At 50.5% G+C, this 13,319-nt stretch overlaps 2 long non-coding RNA genes across 4 annotated transcripts; one reads left to right on the forward strand and one right to left on the reverse strand.

Moving 5' to 3' along the window:
- Positions 1 to 246: 246 nt before the first annotated feature.
- On the reverse strand, positions 247 to 9,569 carry LOC118665309. Of its 3 annotated transcripts, XR_004970615.1 has the most exons (5): positions 9,087 to 9,569; positions 7,932 to 8,065; positions 4,092 to 5,268; positions 3,053 to 3,933; positions 247 to 1,228 (listed from the first exon to the last, which is right to left on the reverse strand). It is a non-coding gene; the product is annotated as an uncharacterized LOC118665309 (long non-coding RNA). The 3 variants fall into 3 exon arrangements; XR_004970616.1 differs by lacking the exons at positions 7,932 to 8,065; positions 9,087 to 9,569 and having other exon boundaries at positions 252 to 1,228; positions 4,092 to 4,247; positions 4,324 to 6,194; XR_004970614.1 differs by lacking the exons at positions 7,932 to 8,065; positions 9,087 to 9,569 and having other exon boundaries at positions 252 to 1,228; positions 4,092 to 6,194.
- On the forward strand, positions 6,213 to 7,171 carry LOC118665310. The gene is made up of 2 exons (XR_004970617.1): positions 6,213 to 6,542; positions 6,710 to 7,171. It is a non-coding gene; the product is annotated as an uncharacterized LOC118665310 (long non-coding RNA).
- Positions 9,570 to 13,319: the final 3,750 nt, after the last annotated feature.

A 13,319-nucleotide genomic window follows, 5' to 3' on the forward strand; every position in this document is an offset into this window, starting at 1 on the left:
CTATCTTCTATTTTTCTACTAAACTTGTATCTTCTCATTTTCTATCTTCTAGTTTTCTACTTTTCTGTATCTTCTCATTTTCTATCTTCTATTTTTCTACTTAATCTGTATCTCATTTTCTATCTTCTATTTTTCTACTAAACTTGTATCTTCTCATTTTCTATCTTCTATTTTTCTACTTTTCTGTATCTTCTGATTTTCTATCTTCTATTTTTCTACTTAATCTGTATCTTTTTCTATCTTCTATTTTCTACTAAATTTGTATCTTCATTTTCTATTTTCTACTTTTCTATTAAATCTGTATCTTCTCGTTTTCTATCTTCTGGTTTTCTACTACATTTGTATCTGTGCCCTTAGTTGCTTTGGTTAATTTACCTAAATATTTTCTCTTCGGCTTTCTAAAATGCATGTTGTATCTTCTATTTTCCTGTCTTCTCTAAGTCTTTTTCTTCACCTTCCTGTACACTTCTGTCTTCCAAGTGTTCCACTTCAAATTTCTAATCTTTCTCCAAAATTTTATCCTATGATTTCTAAATTAACAATTGCCCATCTTAAGCTAATAATGCCGTAAGAGCAACTGGGCTTCAAATGACACAATCTTTACTGCGCCATGAATTTGAAGGCCTCTCTTAAATCAATTTTTCTCTTTTAAATACGGCATTTAATATATAGTTTAACCACCTCCAACTTTCTTTAAATGACAATTACGTTCTATTTATGTCACCTACGGTTTAATGGCATTTTTAAAGTTTGCCCTTCAATTTAGTTAAGGCGTTTTTGAGTTCAGACTTTGCAGTCCTATCAGCCATTTCTTTGAAAATTATTTTACTTCGTAAAGAAGTTTCATCTCTTAATCTCCGTCATGTTCTGGAAGTACTTTTCTTCTCTCTTCCTTTCTGAAACTACTTTTTAAGTAAGTCTTCATCATATTTTCCCTTAAATAAGATCTTTGTTACAAAAGTTAAAATATTAATGCTAAGCAGTATCTCAGTAAGTACCTCCCTTCGCTATTTACATTTCCTAAAGAATATTATTTTCTATCTCTTTTTAATAGAAAAACTTATCTGGTTTCCTCAAGTAGTGCCTCGGTCTCAGCAGTCATCTCTGCGCTCGCTGCCTGAATGCCTGCTGCAGAGCCGGGAGAGGCGTATTTATGGGCGAAGGACAACTCACGCTGTTGGCATTCAATAACCCTCCGCAGCCTTTGTGAGGGAAGCAAAAGTAGTTCCTAGGAAAGGTTAAAAATAGAACCTGTTTTACAAGCTTTTCTGGTTTTTTCTAACCGTTTATGCAAAATAATTGCAAACCATATACCCAGAAATATTTAAGACTCATTAGCAAGTAGATTTGAGCTGAAAATTTAGGCAAAAATCCATGGAAATCACATTTGAGTCCACCATCAAACAGCTCACAAAACCTCAGAGCCATTGCTGGGGAATCTTTTAGCAGCTTTGAAAATACCTTTCCTCGAAGTTCAGTAGGTACCAGTTAGTGCTTTTTGGAGGCAGGTTAATACGGGTTTGCTAAAGGCCTTAATTTTCATTATGTAACAGAGACCGCAGCCATTTTGGCTGTGGCAAAGTGGTGAGGTCCCCCCCACACACACACACACAAACTGCTCACGTCCTGTGAGTGGATTCTGGGGTTACACCACGTTTTGATTACCCGTTTATTTGAGAAATCCAGTGGTCTGGATTATCTGCTTAATTCTACTGTGAGAATCCACTAACAGAACGTGTCTTAGGTAGACACAATCCACTGTTGTCTCCGCAACGGAGTCGGCCCGTCTCAGAAGCCGCCTACAGCCTGCGGCAGCCCTGCGGCTCGGCTCGCTGTGGTTTTACTTGCTGAACGCCCTGCGGTTTCTGCCATTCCTGCCGGCTAGACCCTATGCTTCTGGGTGCCCGCTGAGCCTTTCATCAAGCCTGGTTTCTGTGTTCCTAGGCTTTTCTCGCATTATCAACACCCAAACCCGCTGGCCAAGCTGGGGGACGCGCCCTCAGTAAAGTGCCCGAACCGCGAGGGTTTTGCCTCCGGAGACAGCGACCTGGGGCGGCCGGGCAGGCGGGCCTGTCAGAGCTCAGGGGTCGCTTTTCTGGCCCGTGTTGTACAGACGCTACCCTTTCCGGTTTGGCTGCCTTCTAACACCTTCGGGCTTGGAGCTGTGAGGAAAGCACTCACTCACACAAAGCCTTTTCTCCCTCAGTCTGGTTTTCTCTTGGCCGCCCCCTCAGTCTCTCCCCACAGGGAAAGCGGGGTTAGGCTCCCGACATGGAACCTGCAAACCCGGGGCCCAGGCAGCAACGAGCCCGGCCTCCCCAACGAGGCCTGAGGGAGTGGGAACAACGGCACCGGAGGCTCCCCGCAGTTTCCACGCAGCCAACGGGGCTGCACAGAGAAGGCAAAACCAGGGTGAAGGGGGGGGCCCCGCTCCCCGTAGTTCAGGCTCCCCACCCTGCGGCGGCCCGGCGCGGCCCGGGACCAGGCTGGGGGAGGGGCGCGGCACCCACCCACGCCGCCCGGCGCAGGGATACGCGGGCAGTGAGCCGCCGCCTGCCTTTGTGAGGTGTTGGCTTCCGGGCGGGCGTCACCGGTTCCAGCCGGTTCCAGCCGGTTCCAGCCGCCTCCGGGAGCCGGCGGTTGGCGCAGCGCGCCACTGCGCAGGCGCGCCCCGGGAAGCGGCGTTGGGGGAGGGGCGCGGCTCCGGCCGGCTTCCTGGCCGCCCCTCCCCCCTCCCCTGCACGCGGGCTGCTCTCCCCTCCCCCGCCGTCCGCTCTCAGCCCAGGCCTGCTTTTCCTTCCTTTGTCAGAGCCATCCACAGATTTAATGTCTATAAAGCGCCAGGTCAGGCAGGACGTTCCAAGAGGGGAAGATGGAGGTTAGTGCCCGATACAGGTTAGAATGGCAGCTCGCGGAGGAGCTGTGTATTAAAGCCCTTCGGCTCCTGTCTGACTGACGGCGGCTGTGGAGGTGGGCGCCGCCTGGGGCTGGCAGTGGGGGCGCTGCCTCCGGGGACCCCGCCCGCACCCAGTCAAGCGGGGCCGGGTCTAACCTTCCTCAGCTTCTCCCCTTCCCTTCAGGGGGTGCCACTGAGATGCGGGCGGATGTCTGCGCTGGGGCCGGAAGGAGGAAAACGGTCACCCCATTTTACCAATGGGGATGCGGCAGCCCGGGGAGTTCGTGATTTCCCTAAAACCAGACACAGCTACTTAGTACCGGAACCTATTCTCGAATCCCAGAACTTGGACTTCATGGCGCCGCTGTCAGCCCGGGAGGGCGCGGGCCCCTCGGGATCGGCGGTCTGGTCCCACCCTGGAGCCAGGAGGTGAATGTCAGGAGCCCGAAAGAGCTTCAAATAATTGTCAGACTGTCCCTACACTAGTCCCCTCCCCTTTACAGACTATAGCGTTTTTCTTATATTGTGAAAATGCTGTATATTATTTGATTAATTCTCCTGGGGTTTGGGAAAAGGAACAGAGGATTTGAATGCAGCTCAGCACTGCGCTAAGAGATGGCTTGCCAGGGCCAGAGAGAAAATTCTAATTTTTCTGGTTGGTAAATGAAAACATCTGAGAGATGATTATGGACACTAACTCCTGTTTTTACTGTTCGGGCTCAAACACTGATTGCCTTCATCTCTCCTAGCTTTTGCTTCACAAAAGTCTCTGAAATATTCTGATTCCCACCCTCCTCTCCTTTATATAGTGATTTAAACAAGATGGTAAAATCACCATGTTCTTTGATGAGATTAATATGTGCCTTCCCTCAACTCTGATCTAAGAAGATCTTTAGCATAAAACTGCATTTCTCAAGGCTTTTCCCCCTTGCCTGCACCCGTGTCCCTGTTAACTTCAGTGTCGGGTTGATGGCCGCTGCTCTCCCCGCTGGTACTTCATGTCCTCCTCAGCCTGAAAACCTGGTCTTCATTGGAGCCTGAAGATACAAATTTAGAGGGCAAATCCATTTTGGCTGGCGTCTCCTGTTCCCTGCCCCCACCCCCAAAAGCCGAGGCTAAAAATAGGAGGTCCTTGGATTCTGGCAGTCACCCCAGGGAGGAAGGCCAGTGTGACCTTGGGCACTAGCCCAAATACCTTCTCAGCAATTTTCTTAGGTGTAGAACGAGGAGGTTAGATGACGGAAGTGATGATGCTGATTCTATAAAATGCGGTAAACAAAGCGATGGGAGGAGAACATGGGGGACTTCAGATCCTGGTTTTGGCTTCAAGGCGGTAGGGCCCTGAAAAGGGCTAAAGTAGCAAGATTTTAGAATGAGGGCTCCAGGGCCTCCTGTCAGCAAGGCCCTACCTCATCCCCCAGACTCACCCCAAGGCCAGAAACCTCCAGAAAATGCCCGATCCTTCCCTCTTCAGTCAGGCTTACTCCAGAGAGAAGCTTCTGAGGCCCTTCGTATTTGGGTCTGGGGTCCAGAGGCCAGAGGGGTGAGGCTGCAGCTACACCTGGATCCCCTCCAGGCCTCTTGTTTGCTTTTAATCTCATCCTTGTGGGGTTTTTTTCTGATCCTGCTTTACCAGAGACTGTTCTAGAAATGCATGTCTCAAAAGGCAATGGGTGTCCCAAAGAAACAACTTGCTTGTTTTCTGAAGACTAGGAATTCGGCGTTCCCAGCCCCCTCCTGCCGCCCACCTTCCAGAGCTGATCTCTGGAACAATGACCACAAAACGTTCAGCTCCTCCTCTGCAGAGCAGCCAGATCCGGCGGCAGGAAAAAACCCAGGGATGACTCAGCTCACAGCTCCATTATGCGGAAGAGAGATCAACAGCAATTAGAAGTGGCTAAAGGAGAAACATCCTTAATCCCAAATAATTTATAGTCCAGTGAGCTAGATATGTAAGCCAATCACAGTGCAATGTGATCATTGTATGTGTGATATCTACAACAAAGATATATACAAAGTGCTATGGAAAACAGGTCTGGGGTGGGAGGGATGGAGGGCAGTATAATCCTCTGAGTGCTGCGTAGGAAGTAGAGGGTGAGGGGGACTAACCACTACACAGAAGCACTGGGAGATGATATAGAAAGTAAGAAGTTACCTTTTGTCGGCCGAGGAATACCTGACCTCAAGAATATATCGTTCACAATGACCTGGAAGTTTCGTCTTTTAATAACAAAAAAGTTAAAGAGATTCCATTTTACTTACCCATGTCAGGAGTCAACAGTTCACTGCCTCACTGGCTGAAACACTGACACACGCTAGGGCCTGTTGGGCTGGGAAGAGTCCAGAAATAATTCTTGACGTTGTTTCTTGTTCTACCCCAGGGGATAAAAGTTAAGGATTCCTAAATATGATCGAAATGTACAGTGTTAGAAATTCCACCCTTAAAAATAACCTTTAACCATGAACACAAACACTGATGTGTGAAAATAGTCATTCTAAAAGCTGAATCTGGAAAGAAGAAAAAATCAAATGTACCCTCCAGCAAAATAAATCACATGAAACAGAAAAAGAAGGAGGGGGGCTAGAAGTGGCTGTAACCCTGGTCTTCCCCCAAAATGCTGCCAGGAAGAGGCAGCCCTGGCCTCTCCCACACAGACACCGGGCAGCACTAGGTAGAAGAATAAGGGAAACATTTTCCTCTTATCTTCCTGAGAAAAGCATCCATCTTCTAAATGCACCTCCCCTAAGACTCAGAAGAAGGGTTCTGTGTGACAGGATCCACTTCTGGGGAGGGGACAACGGTATCTTGCAAGAGCAGTTCCCCACCCACAGCCCCAGAGCTCCAGGCTGCTAGTTCCCTTCTTTCGTTTATTCCCCACAGAAAGTGTCTGGCGCTGGCCCTGCAGCCTGCTCTGTGGATCTTTCTAGAAGGCCTGGGTGTGGCAGTGCAGCTGTAGCACCGTGAGCTGTGGGAGGAGAGTGGCAGCAGTGGCCAGAGCATGGCTCTCCGAGGAGCAGCTTTAGCCCCATCACAGTAGAGACTTTTGCTGACCTCCTCCCCCGAGTAGAGAACAGAGTGCACGGGCTTTCCTCGGCCCCTCCGTTGCCCTGGTGTGTCTGCAGGACCGTAAACCAGCATACAGCTTTCTGTTCTGTGACATGTAAAGAGCGCTGTGCATGATCTCTTCTCAGTCCTCCCAACCCCCTGTGAGGGGACGCTGCTGTTACCCTGCAGCGGTTCTCAACCTTCCTGATGCCGCGACCCTTTCACACAGCTCCTCATGTTGTGGGGACCCCAACCATAAAATTATTTTCGTTGCTACTTCATCACTGTCATTTTGCTACTGTTATGAATCGTCATGTAAATATCTGATCTGCTATATGTGTTTTCCGATGGTCGCGACCCACAGGTTGAGAACCGCTGCCTTAGAGGGATGAGGAACCGGAGGCCTAGGAGGTCTGTCTTGGTATCACTAGTGCTGGGCGCACAGTCTTGAGATTAAACACCCAAGAAGAACAGTGAAGAGAGCCTGGTGATTGATGTCAGTAGGTGCAGCGTGACGGAGCGACCCAAAAGCCAGCGCAGAAGGGGCTGTGAGGGAACCAGGGTCCCCCCTCCTGGGATGTCCTAGAGACACTTGTCTCGGTAAGCCCAGTGGTAAGGGAGGTTTCAGCAGGTTGTTGTGGTGTTTAAGTCCTGGAGAATGGTGCTGAGTATTGCTCGTAAGGAAGAAGGAAGTGATGAGGCACAATTTGAGGTGACTCTACAGGAACAAGGTGAGTTAGATTTGATATGAACGCACTGCCCATCAGGATGGCGTGACTGCGTGGAGCTGGTACTGAGTAAGAAAGGGGGAACTGCTCCTCTCTGAAGAACTTCTAGACAGACTGTGATCCGCGAAGGCAGGAGAGAAGACCCGAAGGCCGCCTCAGGGCTCCATGGAGCTCCAGTTGGGCATTCACCCCGAGGGGAGGGGAGCGAGGGGAAGGCTGGGCCTTGCTGTCATTCCGCTGTGTGACTCACGGAGGGGAGGCAGTGTCCAGCCCTCACTTGTGCTGGGGCCTCTAGTTACTCACCCTCTGAGGCCTGCTGAGTGGACCTTCAGAAATAACCTGAAGGAATAGGGAGGCTCCCCAGTGAATCATGTTGACCTTCTTGTATCCCCACCTGTGATCTGTTCAATCACCCCCTTTGAGGTCCTGGCAGATGTTTGTGTCAGCATCACATACGCGTTGCACACACAGCAGGAAGCTCATTAAACATTTCACATCTTCCGTATGTGTTCATTCTTTCTCAACACAACTGTGGCCCACATCCCCACAGAAACAAGTCCTGTAGAACAAGGGGGCAGAGGTCACCCAGTTCCAGGAACTTTGCCAGTGGTGTATTTCTCAACATATGCCAGGTAAAAACAGAAGCCCATAGCATTATGGGTCCTTCCTGGGGCTAAGGTCACAGTAGACCTGTACAGTGGCTGAGGTGGAATGGACCTTAAAGCTCATCACGTGCTGGGAACCCACTAGAGAGTAGGGGACGCAGGAAGGGAAGACTAAAGTGAGGTCTGCCAGGGCCTGAATTACCTGGAGAGGGGCTTGAACTGGACTCTTTGGGCAGAGGATGACTCCTGAGCTGGGAGGGGGCCTGGCTTTGGGAAATGCCGTGTCTGCTCTTTGCAAGGTGGCTGAGGGGGGGAAGGTGGGAGAGGGGAGGGCACTGGTGTGTCCATTCTTGCAGCCCAGGCAGGCCAGAGGTCATGGAGGCCTGGATTGGGGTGGGTAGTGGCCATGGGACAAGGGACAGAACACAGGTATAGAAAACCTGCCTGAGGCTCTCTGAGCTTCCCACACTGGCCTCTGTGGCACCCCTGGCGTTTCCAGAATCATGTTCTTTACTCTTGATGACACATCTGCTTGGAATATACCCCCTACTCTTCAGATGAGACTCGTTCTCTCAGCCTAGACTGCACTCCCCTCCAAGGGCCTCTCGGACCAGCATATCCGGTCCCCTGGCATCATCACCCCTTAGTTATCTCACCTCTGTCTCAGCACAGCCTCTATTTTCCTGGACGATGCTGTGTTGTTAACATGTCTCCTGGCTCCTCTGAAGGCCAGTGGGAATGTGGGGTTTGCAGCCAGGTTGGTGGGAGGATGAGGTGCCACTGCTGGAGCCTGAAAGTGGACAGAGAAACCTCAGGCTCACTCATGCCCAGAGATGAGAGAGGTGACCTATATCAACCTCATTGAGGGCGATCCCCCCCCCTCCCTCCAGCTGTGGACAAGGATGCAGACACCATAGCCATGTCATTTTGTCTTGTTTGGTAACCTCACTTTATTGCCCTAAGGCCAGGGCTCCATCTGGCCCCCACCCCAGCTGTTGCTGTGGTGGGAGAACCTAACTGGAGGTGGGCAGAGCTGAGATCCTGGGCAAGGAGAGGTGGGGGTGGGGAGGGGGAGAGCTCCTGGTGTCTTCCCAGCTCCCCTCTCACACAAAGTCACTTCTTCCACTTGGGAGCTGTGGGAAATAAATATACAAAATGCTCCCCCCAAGAGAACTGAGCAGACGTGGTGCACTCCCCGTTTAGGTGCCTCTGGGCTAGTTCTGGGCCCGAGGCCTTGTGCTCTGGGAGGCACAGGCACAGGAACTGGCCTGGCTTCAGAATCCTGACAACATGGTGGGAGCTGCCCTTCCTCCCTTTGCCTTCCTGGGAGCAGGAATCCTGGGGCCTGTCAGTTGGGGTGACAATTCCAGTTTCCAGATGGCACAGTGCCTGAGTGCCTGAAGCTCTGACCACCTCTGTGGCTGTCACGGTCCCTGGGGGAGCCCTCGCCTCTCCAGCCTGCTGCGGCCCACACAAGCAAAAGAACTTTGGACTCATCAGGGCCTGGGAGGAAGGTGGAGCTGAGAACAGCGCTGGGGAAAGAACCTGGGTGGAAATTTCCATGGCTGTTCTGCTTCAGCAAAGACTTCAGCTGAGACCTTCTGGCCTAGACAGAGACCAGTGGGCTACAGACCATCGAAGTCACACTGAGTGACCCTTCCGCATTGTCCCAGATGCTTTTCACTTGCTGTCCCACCCTGAGCCAGGGCCATAAAGCTCAACCAGTCCTGTCCCTCTGTCCCCTCTTTCTAGCCCTGCTTGCTGTCAGATCCCTAGTTCACAGGATATGGGGAACTGGTTCCTGAGCCTACCCGTCACGAACCAGGTCAGAGCCCTTTCCTCCAGCAGGAGGCTGCTCAACGGCCAGTCCTTCCTGCAGACGCCTGTGGCCTTTGTGGTCCAGTGACCTCAACAGCACTGCTGTGACCACACCCTTCACTCAGTGACTCATCTGTTGTGACCTTAAGCTATGGCATATGACTTCTGTTCTTTGTTATTGTCATTTAGCATCCTTGAAAACAGAGTTGGGGTCTTCCTGCTGCCCCGCCTCAGGTCAGAGTAGCGCTGCACATGCTTACCCAGCCCGGGGAATTGCTCCTGGCCTCACCCCCGGTTCCAGCTGCTGGTTCTTGGCTCTGCCAGCAGCCATGTCTGTAGGCCTGACTCCCTCCCTGCCCAGCACAGCCAGTTCTACAGGATGAAACAAGGACTGGGCCGGTCTGGCCTTACCCACCAGCCCTCAGCTCCATATCCTTCCCCTCAGCCTCAAAGTCACCCTCCTTGTTTGGTGAAGCCTCCCTTCAGCTCCCCTGAAAACCATGGCTCTCGCCCCCCTCTGCACCCCTCCCCCACCTCATCTGGTCCTGTTCACCGCAAGCATTAGAGCCATCAAGGAGAGAATGGCCTGGGAGTGCCGCACCCGCCTCCAAGCCTGCTGCCTCAACATGCTCTGTGACACAGGCAAGTTCCCTGACCTCTCTGAACCACGCTTACTCCTCAGTGAAATAGGAATGTTCTATGCCCCACCCTCCTGTCAGGGGTGTGAGGCTACCAGGCGCTTGGTACAGTGCGGGGCTCAGATTTGCGCTATAAATGCCGTCACTACCAACATGGACTGCCTTCCTCCCCCTCCAGTACCACGCACGGTGCAGACAGAGCATGCTCCCGCTCCCTGGGGCCAGGCACCGCTAGGAAAGGGTTAAGCACCGGCCCTGACTTCATCCTGGGCCCCTCAAGCAGGAAGGAGGCGGAGAAGGTAACAAAATCAGGCTGAAGGCTGGGTGGAATTTTCCAGTCCTCATAAACAGGACCAGCCTGAGTTGCTAAGGGAGGTCACCATGGAAACGGTCACGTGTGCCGGCCTCCTTGTTCTTCCAACCTGGCTTGAGGCCGATGACTCCAGCTCCAGGCCTCTCATTGGCTGCCGCCGTCCTCTGGCCACTGACACCCAGCAGGAGATTGGCCGCTGGCAGTGGCTGGGCTCGCGTTAGGCCTTCCCCTCCCCCACCAGGAGCCTGCTGGAAGCCGGAGGAAGACAGATAGGCTGCCGAAGATGTTGCCATAGCAACCGCCTGCCTTTCTGCCCTACTTGGAGTTAATAGTTAACTTCTTTGTAGTTGAAGGACTTTTCCAAAGGCAGAGAGGGCGTCGGCCATTTTACAGGAACCTGACTTCCCCCTTTTGAAGAGGACAGCCCTCACCTTCCAGAGGAGTCAAGGCATTTCTGAGCCTCCACTTATCAGGCCTGGGTACCAGCCCACCCTGGGGGCCTTGGTTTCCTTCTGTGAAATGAAATACAGGGTGGGGCAAAAGTAGATTTACAGTCGTTCATCTGGAAAGTAATACAATAATTAATAAAAAATAATACAAGAATAAACTCCGGTCCTGCTGGCATGGCTCAGTGGTTGAGCGTCAACCGATGAACCAGGAGGTCACGGTTCGATTCCTGGTCATGGCACATGCCCAGGTTGTGGCCTCCATCCCCAGGGGGTCCTGCAAGAGGCAGCGGATCAATGATTCTCATTATTAATGTTTTCCCCTCTCCCTTCCTCTCTGAAATAAATAAAAAATATATTTTTTGAAAAGGATAAACTCTGGGTTTCGTGTATTTACAACTGTAAACCTACTGTTAGGTCTGATCAAATAATGAGTCAATTGAGTGCATCCCCCTCCCCTGCGCACCGACCTTTAGCCACTTCACAACAGTCCCTTTTTGCTTCGACCACATTCCAGCTGCTAAGACCATTATCCTTCCCCTCAGGACCCGCCCAAGAGAATTCTCTGCCCCGAAGAAGCCCACCTGGAGTCCTTTAAAACCTCTGACTCCCCAGTCCCTGGATGCTGGCGCCATTTGGGGGCTCAGCCCATCTGGTCTCCAGATGACCTAATAAACTCATAATTCTTTACCCCTTTTGGCCGAGTGTGTTCTTCCTTCAGCGACCCTAACACCTACTTTGCCCCACCCTGTATTCATTCCAGGATTCACTATCTACAGCTGGAGTAAGGCTCCCACTGGACCAAGTTTGCAAAAGATCGTTGTAAACTGTAAAGCTCTGTGCACTCGCCATGTGTCTTTAATTGACTGGCATTGACATTAGCCTAGGGCTCTATGAGGTGGACCTGACCCCCTCCCCCACCCCAGAGGGAAGCCCAGAAAGGGGTGTCTGTGTGTGTGTGTGTGTGTGTGTGTGTGTGTTGGGGGGGGGGGGGCTTTGAAGTTTACTTCCTCTTCTGCCACCAACTGCTTCCTGGGACCCTCAGCAGTTCACATAGCCCCCAGGGACTCATTTTCTCTTTCTGTAAAAGGATTTCCTGTAGATGATCTCAGGAGGCCCATTCCCGCTCTGTCATTCCTGCTTTCCACAACAAACCTGTGGAACTCATCTTCCCATAGGAGGTAAGAATACAGGCAACTGCCCGACACCAAGCCCTTTCTATGCAGCAGGCACTGCAAAGGCATTAGCTCAATCTTCACAGCAATCTTAGAAGGTGAGAACCACCATACAGCATCTACCCATTTTACAGATGAGGAAGCTGAGGCCTGAGGAGCTGGGTAAACCTACCCAAGGTCACACAACCAGCAATTAGCAAGGTCAAGATTTAAAGCCTGGTGGTCTGGCAGCACGACTACACAGCTATCTTTCCAGGCACCAACTTAAATTAAGACAAAAACAATATGCATTGATCCAGAGTAGGTAAAACACTGGGTGGAGCAAACCATGGAACAGCAATAAAAAGCCCTGCGTTCTTCTCTAGGTTCTGCCATTAAGTCACACTATGTTACTTCCAGCAAGTCACTTTCCTCTCTTGGCCTCAGTTTTTTCATTTGTAATAACAAGAGGTTATGCTACACCTCTGAGGCCCTTTCTGGTTAAACACGGAGTCTCTGAGAGAGAAATATTGGCACAGAGGAGACAAGTGCAGCCTGAAATGGCCTGTCCATTAGCTATGATCTCAGTTTTTCAAAAAAGGAGGTTTGGGAAGGATTGTTTGAAGCTGGGGCTCACAGACTGGCTTTTATTCAGAGATAAGCCCTTTCTGCATCCTTGATGTTATAAAGACTGCTAGAGGCCTGGTCCACAAATTCATGCACGGGTGGCGGGGTGGGGGTGGGGGACTCGGGGAGGTTGGCCGGCCAGCCCCACCCCCTGGTCGAACTCTCAGTCAAGGGGACAATTTGCATATTAGTGTTTTATTATATAGGATTTGCTTAGGAAATGATGGTGCTGGTGAATGGTAGCTACTTTGCTGTAATCTTATTTGGGAAAAGTTGGCTAACCTTATATCAATATATACAATTTAAAAAAATGTTTTATTATGAAAAATTCCAAACATATAAAAAGTATCTCTGGCTAGTATGGCTCAGTTGATTGGAGCGTCGTCCTGTATACAGAAAGGTTTCTGTTCGATTCCCGGTCAGGGCACATACCTAGGTTGCAGGTTCAATCCCTGGTCCCTGGTTGAAGCACATATGGAAGGCGACCGATTGCTATTCTGTTCTCTCTCACATTGATGTTTCTCTCTCTCTTTCTTTCCTACCCCCCCGTCCTTCCCCTCTCTCTAAAAATCAATAAGCATATCCTCCAGTGAGGATTAAAAAAAAAACTAAAGAAGTAGTAAGACCAGTTTAATGAAATTCCTTTGTTACTAACTCCTAGTCACTTTTGCTTCCCAACCCCCCATGCCCTGCATTATTCTGAAGCAAATCACAAACCCCATATAAACTCACCTGTAAATGAGTTATTTTAACATAATCACATTACCATTTCACACCTTATCTCAATTTTAAATGTTTTTGCAGTTGATTTGTTTAGTTGGGATCTAAACAGAGTGAATAGCCCTAACCGGTTTGGCTCAGTGGATAGAGCGTCGGCCTGCAGACTCAAGGGTCCCAGGTTTGATTCCAGTCAAGGGCATGTACCTTGGTTGCAGGCACATCCCCAGTAGGGAGTGTGCAGGAGGCAGCTGATCGATGTTTCTAACTCTCTATCCCTTTCCCTTCCTCTCTGTAAAAAATCAATAAAATATATTTTTTAAACATTAAA

Source organism: Myotis myotis, unplaced genomic scaffold (assembly GCF_014108235.1).
Source record: "Myotis myotis isolate mMyoMyo1 unplaced genomic scaffold, mMyoMyo1.p scaffold_m19_p_10, whole genome shotgun sequence".
NCBI classification, from domain to species: Eukaryota; Metazoa; Chordata; class Mammalia; order Chiroptera; family Vespertilionidae; genus Myotis; species Myotis myotis.